This window comes from Schistocerca piceifrons, chromosome 3, assembly GCF_021461385.2.
Source record: "Schistocerca piceifrons isolate TAMUIC-IGC-003096 chromosome 3, iqSchPice1.1, whole genome shotgun sequence".
Classification (NCBI taxonomy): Eukaryota; Metazoa; Arthropoda; class Insecta; order Orthoptera; family Acrididae; genus Schistocerca; species Schistocerca piceifrons.
In genome coordinates, this window is record NC_060140.1 from 264,462,708 (window position 1) to 264,476,672 (window position 13,965).

Sequence of the window (13,965 nt, forward strand, 5' to 3'; positions counted from 1 at the left end):
CTCCGCTTTTACCCGGGAAGAGCATAGTGGAAACTAAATGTCAGTCTCTTAGGAGATCCAGAGCTTGGTGAGGCAATGAAGTGGGCTTGGAACTAGGCGTTACGGACTAAACCTTGTTACAATACGGTTCTGGAATGGTAGATTTCCGATGCTAAACCTAAACTGAGAGTCACTGTCATGCGATATGCTCGGGAAAAGACATTTTGGAGGAAGCGCACCGTCGAAAGCTATTATCAGTGTCTACAGGAGCTGTATGAACAGACCACCAGTTCACCTATTCCGGAAACTGCTCGACAAATTGGAAAATACAAGGCGTAGATCACTACAATCCAGCGCACGACACAGATGGGGTACATTGTACGTTCACGTCCCAAAAATGTTGCGTTTGAGGAGCGAGCCTATCTCTACCATCCGCTTCGGTCCTTCCGACGCCGCGACGCTACGTTCATTGACGGTGTCACCGACGAGGATGGTCACTGCACTTTACAAACAGGAACCCGTGGATGCCAGAGTTCGTGATGCGTTAACTAGGAGGATCCGTTCCTGTTTATCACTCGCTAATGTGGAGGCTCTTGAGAGACCTTCGGTAAGCATGGCATCAAACATGCTGTGTTTAGTGCGGCTACCAAAAGTCGCCGGAGCCTGATGGGCTGGCGAAAGAATTCTACCGATATTACTGGGACCTCCTTGGCGACACTTTATTGGCGATCGAAAATGAACTTGGGGTCGTGGAACAGGTATCGCCGGGATTAACGAAGTGCATCATAGTGCTTCTTCCCAAGAAGGGTGGTCGTAAGTCCTTTGATACAATTCGACCAATCACCTTACTCAACGCCGATCTAAAAATTGTGTCTCGAGCTGTTAAATTGCTCATGCAGTCCGCCCTCCAGAAGGTCTTGGGAAACCATCAATACAGTGCTCTCCCCGGAAGAAGTGTCTTCACTGCAGCTTGCGCCTTGCGTGATCTCATCTGCACCTATGCCCATAGTCAAGACGCCGCAGCTCTCCTTCTCATTGATTTTGAGAAGGCCTGCGACCAAATCTGCCGCGACTTTTTGTATTCGACGATGCGGAAAATGTGTTTTGGTGTGCGTTTTCTTAACGTAGTCTAGTGACTTACTGCCAATGCGATATCCCGTCTCCTGATCAACGGCCACCTCGGGAAACCTGTCAACATTGAACGGTCTATCCGGCAAGGCTGTCCCTTGTCGATGGTGCTTTACGCCATTGTCATGGAGCCTCTGCTATTGTCACTCATGGACGAACTAATTGGGATTACTATCGGTAATGTGCGGCAATGTTGTCTTGCGTACGCCGATGCCCTGTGTATCGGCATTGCCTCCTCACATGATCTACTAACCGCTGGACGACTTATTCAGGATTTTGCATGCGCGACGTGTGCCCAGTTAAACCCCAGGAAGACTGTTTTACTGAACATCGGAAGTGGTCTCAACAATGTAGGTGCCATTCCGCCAGGTGTCACAAGTCGCTTGGGTTATATCCCGACAGCAACCCAGGCAGAATGAATACTCGTAATGGGTAACTATGTTGAACCGAACTCGTGCGGCCCTCTAAGCTTATGGCGATCGTACCGAAGGTGCAAACAATCCAATTGACTGTTGCCAGGAAATTCAGCTATCTGGCACAGGTTCTTTCTGCCTCCCCCCCCCCCCCCCCTCGCCTTCTAGTTATCGCCAATATCAACGGGCCTGTTGCTTGTTTATTACGCGAGGGAATATCTTTAAGGTCAGTTTTGACGTGTTAACTTTGCCGCATGAGAGTGGTGGCCTCAACCTGCTGGATGTCAAGGCGCAAAGCACAACGCTCCTTATCAACCGCTTCCGGAAATTGCGAGCCCCGTACAAAATGTCGCAAAACACGTGCTCCACCATTGGGGACCGTGCGATAGGGAACCTCCCATTGATATCTCGGTTATTCCACAAGCGTTTCTGCATTTGCGGATATACTCACTCGAATTCAGTTACATACTCAAGAATATCCAATTCCACTCACGTACCGCCGACCTGACTAACAAGGCAGTGTACACTTGTTTGGCGAGCACCAACCGCCGGAATCCGATTGTACTGAAATACCCAACTCACAGGTGGAATATCATTTGGCCCAATATATTTAGCGACCTCTTACCCTCCCATGTCAAATCGATTTGGTACTTGGTGGCAAACGATAATGTGGTGACGTAGACACCAGAGAGCATCGTCTCTTATGCCCTCACGTCACTGAAGTGTGGGACCTTGCACGTGTGCTATTAGCGCTGATCGGTGGGACGACACCAGGCAATGTGTCAATCGACTGGTTCCTTACCCCTGATATTCAGACCAACCCCCGAACACGACGTAACGCAATTGTGTGGCTCTTGGGCCACACCATTTTCACGATTTATCACCTTTCCCTCACCGATGCTGTCTCTTTCATGGACTACCTGTGGAGCCAGCATCGCCTGGCGGAATCTGACCGGAAATATACCATTACTTTTGCAAGATTTCTGAAAGTTGCAATGGTTCATTGTTATCAAAAGGTGTTCCGGGTTGACTAAGGCACCTCGTCCAGGAACTGCCTGAGTTTACCCCTGGATCTTTGTCACTCGGACTTTCAAACTACCCTTGACTTGCCCATACCCAAGATTTGACATTGGCCTTCTGGGCATCACTAGAGTAGACTGTTCTATGATACTGATAACATGGCAATTGGTAACATGGGAATTGTGTGAACCTTGTATGAAAAATTATTAGAAAATTAGAAATCACATAATCTATCTTAGAGGATTATTACTTCGTTAATTTCATGGGCGATGGGATTATCTCGCCAGTTTCGTTTTCATTTGTGTGTGCTGCCGTCCCTGTTTTTAATTTGCCTTCATTTCTGTCTTTATTTATTTCTTCCCTTTTAGATTCTAAACTCATCACTTGCTTCACACCTGCAGAGAGAGGTGTATTTCTGAGTAGTGTGTCGTCGCCCCCTGAGGCATAGAGTATGCCTCCGCTTTTATTTTCGGTTTATGGCAATAAGTCTTGCTACTAACAGCACCCTGCTTTACGTGCTGCGTCGACACTAGAGGATGGCGGCATTTTTGGAGAGGAAAAGGTAGGGCTATAGGGGAGGAAGGAGGCAAAAATATACATACAAACGTCTGAAAAATGAGAAAAAAATGAGATATCGACCAATGAAAAGCTGCACAGAATTCATCTCAGCGACACTTCCACCTGCGGCGTCTGTGGCCTTGAGGATACGCTGAAACATCGTTTGACTTGCGGACAGACGATTTCAATTACTAGTTTTCTCTGCCGGCGACTCGCGATTATTCACAGGACAGCTGCGGGGTATGTCGAGCGACTGGAGTAGTTGTGGCCACAAAAGCTCAGGCATCCGCGCACAAAGAATAACGCAGTGACTTAGTTCCTGAGCCATACGACCAGCTACCTCTTTCAGCATCGCACACCTCGTCTCGACGATTACTTCGCCTACACTGAGTACGAACACTTGAATCTCAAGTACACCAGGAGTTATTCTCAGCTATACGGCAACATGTTGAACAACATGATGCAATTGCCGTGAAAGTGTGGCAGTCATTCACATCGCAAATTGGATACCTTCAACTACGTTCCAACGCCTGCAGAGAGTTCTTTGTTTGGGAAAAGTTAAATCTGAGTTCGTTTCGGCAGTGACTGTATATTTACATTCGTTGGGTTTTATAACTAGGCGTTTCCTATTGCCTGGCGGGTGGACAAGTGACCCCATGCCTCGAAGACACGACTGAACGCTTTTGTTACTTCTTTCAAAGAGGGAAGATTTTTTACTCATTTTTGCACAGAAGATTCCTATTTTCATTTCACCAGTTTGTACCAGCAAACAATTTTGGAATATACTGGGTGATGAAAAAGTCAGTATAAATTTGAAAACTGAATAAATCACGGAATAATGTAGATAGAGAGGTACAAATTTACACACATGCTTGGAATGACATGGGGTTTTATTACAACCAAAAAAATACAATAGTTCATAAAATGTCCGGCAGATGGCGCTTCATCTGATCAGAATAGCAATAATTAGCCTAACAAAGTAAGACAAAGCAAAGATGATGTTCTTTACAGGAAATGCTCAATATGTCCACCACCAATCCTCAACAATAGCTGTAGTCGAGGAATAATGTTGTTAACAACACTGTAAAGCATGTCCGGAGTTATGGTGAGGCATTGGCGTCGGATGTTGTCTTTCAGCATCCCTAGAGATGTCGGTCGATTACGATACACTTGCGACTTCAGGTAACCCCAAAGCCAATAATCGCACGGACTGAGGTCTGGGGACCTGGGAGGCCAAGCATGACTAAAGTGGCGGCTGAGCACACGATCATCACCAAACGACGCGCGCAAGAAATCTTTCACGCGTCTAGCAATTTTTTTTGTTTTGCTTCTAATAAAACCCCATGTCATTCCAAGCATGTGTGTAAATTTCTACCTCTCTATCTACATTATTCCGTGGTTTATTAAGTTTCCAAATTTTTACTGACTTTTTGATCACCCGGTAAATAAGTAACTAGCAACTCCAAAAAGATGGCTGGGTACCTGACTTAAAAACAAATAAATTTAAAAATATAGAATGAAAAACTTGTCTAATGGCTAAAAAATAAAAAAAATATAAAAGGCGCTCGTTTAAAGAAAGAAAAAAAAAAACACGTTGGTGTCACAATGAAATTTTCGTTTACAAAAGCCAAAGGCGAGTATGTCAATTTAATCAGAAACCAAACGATTACAGAGAACGGACGAACAGAACCTGCTTGTAAAAAGCTACTAGTGAAATTTTCGCATTCTGACATCAAGGTGAAGGCGCCGACTCACACGGTCTCCAGGCGCGAAGCGTCTAGTATTTTTTTTATTTATATCGTTTAACCCTAATATCCGAGAGATATTGATTACGCAATATTTTGCTCTATTAGACGTCTTTAGCAACGCTGAGTATAATATTTTTCCTTAAGTTATCGGAACAGAAAAATTATAAAAGAGGGTATAAATCAGTCTTAGAGCATTCGACTGCAGATCGAGAGGTCCTGGGTTCAATCCCGGTTGCCCCCTTCATTTTTCAGTATCCTGAAGAAAAAAAAATGACGAGTCGCTATCAGTTGCAAATACATGCTTGTGATGCACTCCGCACCAACACCGAAGACTTTGGAGCAACAATTTAATGGGGGATCGCAGCCCAGGGTCTTGCAGGTCATCGTCCTGTCGCTATGAGGTCGAACTCTACGAAATCGGCTTTATCATACACTGCTGCAGGGAGAAACAAAAACTGGAAGAGGTGAGATTTGAACCCAGGAGCCGGCCGCGGTGGCCGAGCGGTTCTAGGCAATTTTGTCCGGAACCGCGCTGCTGCTACGGTCGCAGGTTCGAATCCTGCTTAGGGCAAGGATGTGTGTGATGTCCTTAGGTTAGTTAGGTTTAAGTAGTTTTAAGTCTAGGGGACTCATGGCCTCAGATGTTAAGTCCCTTAGTGCTTTGAGCCGTTTTGAACCCAGGACTTTCTGCATACGAAGCACTCTAGCACTTCTTTTTTTTTAAATTTTTAGGGCCTCCCATCTCCCCTTACAGCCCTTCCTTGCGCTCTCCATGAATGCCTTCTTTGGCGAGCTTCTTCAGCTGTATTCATAAGAAAACAAATACTCCAGTTAGACTGACTTCGTCTTACAGCATACAATAAGTATTCTCCTTCTTCTTGATGGCATAGAATCAATTCTTTTTGTCGTAAGTATTACAAAATTTTTTTCTCAAAATCAAATCAAATTTCTTTTCCCGTAAAGAACAGAGAATGAGGAATAAATAAAGAAAAGAAAACTTCAATTTCTTAAAGCGCTGTTTGCGGAATTATAACTAAGATAAAATCAAATGTTAACTTGACTTGTACTTTGTAACGTCGCCGTAGAAATGTCAACAGTATTCCCGTATTTACTTCACAATCACCCAATTCCCTGTTTCTCAAACAGCATTCGTAACATATTCCCAATCTCCATTTAATTTGTGGGAACTGTTTCCTTCGCCAATATGCTGTTTCCATATAAGGAGTAAACTAAAAAGTATTGTCTTCTCCGTGTTTATTTACGACGTAGTTGACAAAGTGTCCAAGCATCCACATAACGGTTTTTTTTCGTTTTGGGGTAATACTCTGTATCAGGCCACAGGAGGATATCAGTTGTGTAAGTACTTTCAACGCTTCTTGTGAGGAACGCCAATCGTTTCCTCGCCCAATGCCAGTTGAACAGTTGTCCGCAGCAAGTGAAAATGTACCTCAGAGTGTCTAGTAATCCACATTTGAGGCATTTGTCAGTATCACTTAAACCAATGCGGTCGAGTTTTTCGTTTGTTGGAATGATATTGTGAATAACTTTATGCCAGGCTGGAAACACATCGGATGAGTGAATTTTGAGAGCGATATTGGTCCCCACTGCCGTCCATGCGATTCGTGGTTAGTGCCTTTCAATTGTATTTGGACCATCGCACTTCTGCCACTTGGCAATTAAGGACTTGGTCGTGAGACAAGGTCTTGCTAAAAAAACTGTCACCTAAGTAACTCATTTCGAGATAATATGCACCTGTGTGTTGCAATTGAAAGTTTAGTTTTCCGATGCCAATTGGCGGTTTCATACATTTGGGGCGAACAATGCGAAACAGCTTGGATGTAATAGTATGGGTTTCCGTGGTAATGATCACAGTTTTTCTTTTTATATATAGTGCTATCGCCTTTCGACAGGTATCAGTTAGTTGCAGACCCCCAGCCTGTACTGACTTTGACAATGTGGCGTAAGTTAACTTGAAAATATGGCCTAGCCACACAACGCAGCTGGACAAACGCATGATCTTTTGGCTTGCATTTTTGGAATAGGGAACATCTGAGCCACATAATAAGGTTTACAAAATATGTACGTATTCAAAATCCTCATCCTATGGAGGATATTTGTCGATCGCCAGGTGTTTTCCACTATAGCTCGCTGCATTCGGTTCGCAGTATGTTTCCAGTTTTTAGCTGCCATTCGTAAGTGACACCTATCGATGAGGATTCCCAGAGCAACATGTTGTTCGACCATCTGTGCCCACGGTTTAGCAAGAGATTCGAAACCCCGTATGCTAAGAAGTTTACATTTGCCCTCACGTAGTTTCGCTCTGGAAGGTTTGCTGTAAGTATCAATCACACCTTGCAGTTTTTCCACTTCAATCTCATGTCGTAGGATAACAGCAACATCATCTGCGTATACCCTTACAGCAAGATTCCCCCCTAAGACAGAGATCCAGTGTGTGTGTTACACAATCTCTGCATAAATGGCTCTTGCGACAAAACAAAGAGCGACATCGACAACGGACTGGCTTCCGGTACACCTTTTCGTATGCTAAGAGCCTGTGTCAGCTGACCGTTGACAGTATCCTAGCAGTAATTCCTATTATCATATTCCGAATTACTGCCACAGCTCGTTCTTCTAGTCCAATTCATTGCTGGATCCGTCTAAATAGTAACGCTGTCAAAAGCTTTGCAAAAGTCAACAAAAAGGGAAGCTATACAAATGATGTCTCTGTACACCGCAATTGGAGTCATAATGGATCTCCCTAGAAGGCAAGACTGATGTGAGTGAATAACTTTCTCAAGAATGGGGGTCGTCCTGCTATTAATCGTTCTGGTAATCGGTTTACAATCAAAGTTCAATAATTTATTGGACAGAGATTATCTAGTCTCTTGTGACCAGTTCTCTTCGGTGCTAAAACAATTCTACCCACTTTGGACTCTACAGGAAGAGAACCACCTCTCATGACATCATTAACAATTTCAGTAAAAGTATCGCCAAGTACATTCCGGAACTGTATATAAAACTCCTTTGGCAGACCATCAGGCCCAGAGGATTTAAAGGAAGGCGACTTGGAGATCAAAGCTAGAACTTACTCTGGAATGAAATCCGATAGAAAGTCCTTATTTTAGCAGGAGTAATCGCCCTATCGAAAACACAATTCCCCCGTTATCCTTTTCCAAACCATCAATGAAAACTCGGCGGCGGCGTGATAAATGCTTGAATAAATGGTATATAGATGTCATTGCGGTGTCTGCAACAGATTTAGGTTTGGATTTGGTTTTCAGACCTTGCAGTTGTTGACGTTTAAAGCTTACAGGTTTAGATCTGACGCGTTGAATGGAGGGAAAGATAGTGTTGGTCGCAGTGGATGTATCATACAGCTCTCGCAGCGCAGTGTAATAAAACTCAAAGGTCTTCTTGCAGGCGTTTGCTTTTTGAGCTTTATAATAAATTAGACTTTTCCGGAGTTTTGGTTTCGCAACAGTGCTCCACCACACTGCTTTAGTCGGATAAAAATTGATGGACCGCAAACAAGTATCCCACACATGCCTGATAACGTCAATTATTTCAGCGTCAGCCAGATGCGATACATTTAACATCCATGGGGAGGGAAATAATTTGGTAGGCAGTTTATTTAAGTTAACTGTCGCTGTAACAGCGCAATGGTCTGTAAAACTAGCCGCTTTACAATAAATGCGAGGATTCTGTCACTGATACAATTCGATATATAAATTCTATCGAGACGGCTGCATGAAGAAGCGGCGAGAAAAGTGAATTTTACTGAAGTAGGGTATTTCAATTCCCAAGCATCTTTCATCTTGGTATTCTTAACGAGCTCGTGCAGTAGTTAAAATTATGGGACTGATCTATTTGTATAAAACACAGTGAAATCACCTCCTATTACCAGGTTTTGATATCTTCTCCTTAACAGCTACGTAACATCCTCCCTATAAAAACGTGATCTTTCGAATTTGTTGCTGTTGCCTGACGAGGCATAAATGTTAACGAGTGTTACATCATAAATTTTACAGCTCTCCCCTCGACCGGAATCTAAAAACTCGATCTCACTAACTGGAATACCTTCCCGTAATGAAAAAGCAGTACCTGTAATTTCCTCAGTAGCAACATTTGATAAGGTTTTAAAACCACAGATGGATAAATTCAAAACAGTAACATCCTGCAACAACACAATATCAGCGTCAGATTTATAACGAAACTGCTGTAGTGTTGCAACTTTGAGATCAGCTCTAATTTTATGTTCAGCGAGACGACTTTTTACGCTTGTGCCGTAATTACAGTGAGGTACGTAAATGTTCACTAAACAATCCTGTTCGCACCCCAATGCTATGGAAACTTCGTGATACTCACGACAATGAAACCCATTCCGAACGGTCACTTGTGAGTCGTCGTGTTGGTTTTTCTTCCGTACTGCGTTGCCGTTCGGTTGAACTTTGGTCCTACTACGTGTCCTGCCAGGCAACACATCGGCAAACGGAGGTGTGGGAAGATCCTGACTGACTTTACAATCCGTAACTTGATGAGACGCCTCGCCTATCTGCTTTGCGGAAAGAACTTCCTCAAGAGGTGGCCCGCTTTCGGTTTCACTCAGAGGATAAGTTGGTTCGTTGTCACTAGCGGGATCCTCTTGCTTGTTTGAGGACGGGCACTCTACTTTCTGCAGTTTGTATAGAAGTACTGCCTTCCTCGTTATGTTTATCGGAAGCGCGCACTAGTTTTGATTCGGCTTGTGTTGATTTCAGGACTTCAGGCGGCGTGCTCTGCAGTTGTGGTGCCAGAGCTGCCTGTACGTCACTCGGTATGACACCGAGGGCAGCTGCGTCGACAGACGCTTGTGATGGTTCGGAGAAACTTGTTTCATGCACCGTTACCGGCGTCTCTTTTCGGACGCTGTGTTCGAAATCCTGTACATCCTCATCCGGGCTATCATCGTCACACGTTCGTCACCGTTCGTGACTTAGCAGCTGCACATCAGGTTTGGATGTAGGCGTGTCTGCAATCGGTTTTGAAGGAAAAGGCGGAAAGTCGGCAGCAGGCAAACTTCTCTCCCGTGTCTGTATTTCATTAGGACCAGAGTGTTCCATGCCCATGACTGCTGCCTTCCTAACAAGATCGCTGTTGTAACGTATTTTTTAGAACAAATACACATTTTGGGCAGTTCGTTCGTAAGTGGCCACTTTCACTGTAAATAAAGCATGTACCTGGCTGCACACAGTATGTGACATGCACTTTATACCACCAAACAAAACGATGAGAGGGGATATCCTGCTTGATGTGCATTTCGACAGACCAAATGTCACTAAAACATTGTAACCCATGTTGTCTAAACCAACGTTCGTTAGGAATTTGCTTCACCTCCCCATACTTCGTCAATATCCCACGTAAATAACAGCTTTCTACTTCCGGTGGCAGGTTGTAAACACGAACATTTTTGTATTCTATGTCAGCATTGTAAATGAGAAAAGTAATCACCGAGGCGCCACGATGACGGAACTCAGCTTTTCCCCATATTTTAACAGAATACTTTCCAGTAACACAGGGTTTAACAACTTGACGAAGAAACAGTAGAGATCGGTGTCATAATAGGCAGTATGAACTTGGTCAGACGTAATGCCAATTACATCCACTATGAAACCGTGAACTTCCATGGAACTCTGTTGAACATGACGTGTAGACTTGTCAAATTCGAAACACAGGGTACACTGCCTTGGGAACAATCTTAGTGACTTATCCTCTTTGTAGCCGTCTAGACCGCTAATACAAATTGACACAAAACACTGACAACGAAGTTAATTGACGTAAGCACAAGACAGGAAACCCAACAGACAACGTAAACAACGAATGTATTCGCAGCTTGCACACGCTACGGCGCAGCGGAGGCACAACACGTGCCATCTGCACATCGTCGCAAGCGGAACTGAACGCCACTGACACACCCCCGGCAGAGCAAGTACATCTGGGACGAGTGTCTCGTGATTCCTACTGTCATTATTTCTTAGGTTTGAACGGTACAGTAAGTGTTCGAGGAACCTATTCATGACAAGACCTAAGCAGCGTCAACTCCGTGGCGCAACGGTAGCGCGTCTGACTCCAGATCAGAAGGTTGCGTGTTCAAATCACGTCGGGGTCACAATGAAATTTTCGTTTACGAAAGCCATAGGCGAGTATGTCAGTTTAATCAGATACCAAACGATTACGGAGAACGGACGAACAGAACTTGCTTGAAAAAAAGCTACTAGTGCAATTTTCGCGTTCTGACATTAAGGTGAAGGCGCCGACTCGCACTTTCTCCAGGCGCGAAGTGTCTAGTATTTTTGATATTTATATCGTTTAACGCTAATATATAACTGAGAGATAATGATTACGCAATATTTTGCTCGATTAGACGTCTTTAGCCAGGCAGAGTATAATATTTTTCCTTAAGTTATGGGAACGGAAAGATCGTGAAAGGGGGTATAGCTCAGTCGTAGAGCATTCGACTGCAGATCGAGAGGTCCCCGGTTCAATCCCGGGTGCCCCCTTCATTTTTCAGTATCTCGAAGAAACAAATGACGATTGTCGCGGTGAGTTGGAAATACATGTTTGAGATGCACCCTGCACGCCATACCGAAGGCTTTGGAGCAACCTAACTAACCTAAGGACATCACACACATCCATGCCCGAGGTAGGATTCGAACCTGCGACTGTAGCGGTCGCGCGGTTCCAGACTGTAGCGCCTTTAACCGCTTGGCCACACCGGCCGGCTCCTTCTCTAAGTAAGACATGTTCGTGCCGGGGGAAAAATTGGTGATCCCGACACAAGCAGGAAGAGTTGCGTGTGGTATGGGCACCTCCTGCAAAAGGCCTATATCTGCTCCTCACTGGTTGGTTGTTTGAGGTTTAAGGGACCAAACAGCAAGGTCATCAGTCCCTTGTTTCAAATATGGTTCATTCCACTAATGGGACATCTCCGGAAAGTCAGAACAATAAAAGGGAAAAAGGTAAAAACGTAGAAGGGCAGTCATGTAGTCAATGGTAAAAAACAAAATGAGGGAAATCAGCAAGAGATCGAACCCAACGCTATGCTGAAGCTGCATAGGCAAGACCACCTGTGACTTAAAAGGTGCAACCGCTAGAATGTAGAAATACGTATGGGAAAAGGAGACTAACCAATCCTAAAAAATGATAAAAACAGAGTAAAAGGGGAAGAAAAGAGGATGTCCGTCAGGGAGGTGAGTCGGGAATCTCCAAATACGGGTTACAGTGGGAGATACCCCTACACTCACCGCCCTGCCACAACACCAGAGAGAGATTAAAAACCTTAAAACTGAGAATAAAAACCACTTTCCCGGAGGAAACCGAGAACCAGAGAGACCATCTGGGAATCGTCAGCCAACATCAAAGGTAAAGTGTGGGGGAGTCTGTACTTAGCACGCAGAGCCAAAAGAAGGGGGCATTCAACCAAAATGTGGGCTACTGACTGGAAGGCTCCACAACCACGAAGTGGGGGTTGCTCATCACGCAAAAGAAAACCATGGGTCAGCCTGGTATGGCCAATGCGGAGACGACACAGTGTGGTCGAGTCCTTTCGGGAGAGGCGAAAGGAAGAACGACATGGGCCTGGTGTCACCTTAATCGCACGAAGTAGCCTCCCAAGAATTGGCCCATGACTGTGCTAAGTGGGATTTGATGTGAAGCCGTAAATCCGCTGCAGGAGGGGTTACAGAAAACGGGGGGTAAGTAACTGCTCCCCCAGCCAAACGATCAGCGAGCTCATTACCCGGGATACCCACATGGCCGGGGACCCAAAGGAAGTCAATGGAACAAGCAGCATGGTGAATATCAGCGAGATGGTCATGGATGGCAGAGACCAAGGGATGGCGCGAAAAACACCCGTCAATAGCAAGAAGGCCGCTCATCGAGTCCGCACATAACAAAACGCGGTTGTGTTGGGACTGTTTAATAAAGGTAAGTGCCTGGGAAATTGCTATCAATTCCGCAGTAAGTACCCCACATGTAGGTGGCAGCAGATGATTTTCCGTTCCAACAGAGGACGTGAAGGCATACCCCACGTGATCAGCAGATTTAGAGCCATCAGTGTAAAAAAAGAACAGCATCCCGAAACTCCCATAAAATTTGGCGGAAAAAGGAACGGAACACCACCGGGGGGATGGAATCTTTTGAACCTCGGCGGAGATCCATCCGAATTCGAGGCCGAGAAACTACCCGAGGGGGGGGGGGTGGAGGGGAGGGAGCGAGGAAGACGGGACAAAGAAGGAAGCTGAAAATCACGGCAAAGAGACCCAAGGCGGAGCCCAACCGGTAAACCCGCCCATGGGCGGGAGTCGGGTGGGCGACGTCCATGGTCTGGGAACAGGATAGAATAGGAAGGATGAGTAGGAGAGGAACGGATAGTGAGTGCATAAGACACCAGAAGCTGGGACCGCCGAACAGAAAGGGGGGGGGGGGGGAGGAATCCCAGCTTCAACCAGGAAACTATCAACAGGGCTAGTAGGGAAGGCACCGGTGGCCAAACGGATACCACGATGATGGACTAGATCCAGCACATGCAGTGTGGAAGGAGCAGCTGAACCATAAACTTGACAACCATAGTCCAAGCGAGACATAACTAGAGCACAATAAAGACGGAGAACGAGGGAACGGTCCGCACCCTAAGAAGAGTGGGCAAGGAAGCGAAGGACATTGAGTTTACAGAAACATCCTACCTTTAGGAGTCTGATATGGGGCAGCCAAGTGAGCTTGTTGTCGAAAAGAAGACCCAGGAAACGGAACTGTGGGACCACATGCAATCGTTGTGCATCGAGATAGAGCTCTGGATCAGGGTGGATCGTAGTACGGCGACAGAAGTTGACCACCCGCGATTTTAAAGGAGAGAATTGAAACCCGTGTGAGAGGGTCCATGCAGAGGCACGCCGTATAGCTCCCTGGAGCTGCCGTTCTGCAGATGCCATCGAGGAGGAACTAACCCAAATGCAGAAATCATCCAGATACAGGGCAGGGGCGATCAAGGTACCGACAGAGGCCACAAGTACATCGATAGCAATGAGGAAAAGGAGTACACTTAAGACAGAACCCTGTGGGATGCCCGTCTCCTGGGCCCATGG

The 13,965-nt window shown here is 45.4% G+C and overlaps 2 non-coding genes across 2 annotated transcripts; both read left to right on the top strand.

Annotated features, from left to right (window-relative positions):
• Positions 1-10,919: 10,919 nt before the first annotated feature.
• On the top strand, positions 10,920-10,991 carry Trnaw-cca. The gene has a single exon. It is a non-coding gene; the product is annotated as a tRNA-Trp (tRNA).
• Positions 10,992-11,310: 319 nt separating this feature from the next.
• Positions 11,311-11,382, top strand: Trnac-gca. Its single transcript has one exon. It is a non-coding gene; the product is annotated as a tRNA-Cys (tRNA).
• The last annotated feature ends 2,583 nt before the right edge of the window (positions 11,383-13,965 follow it).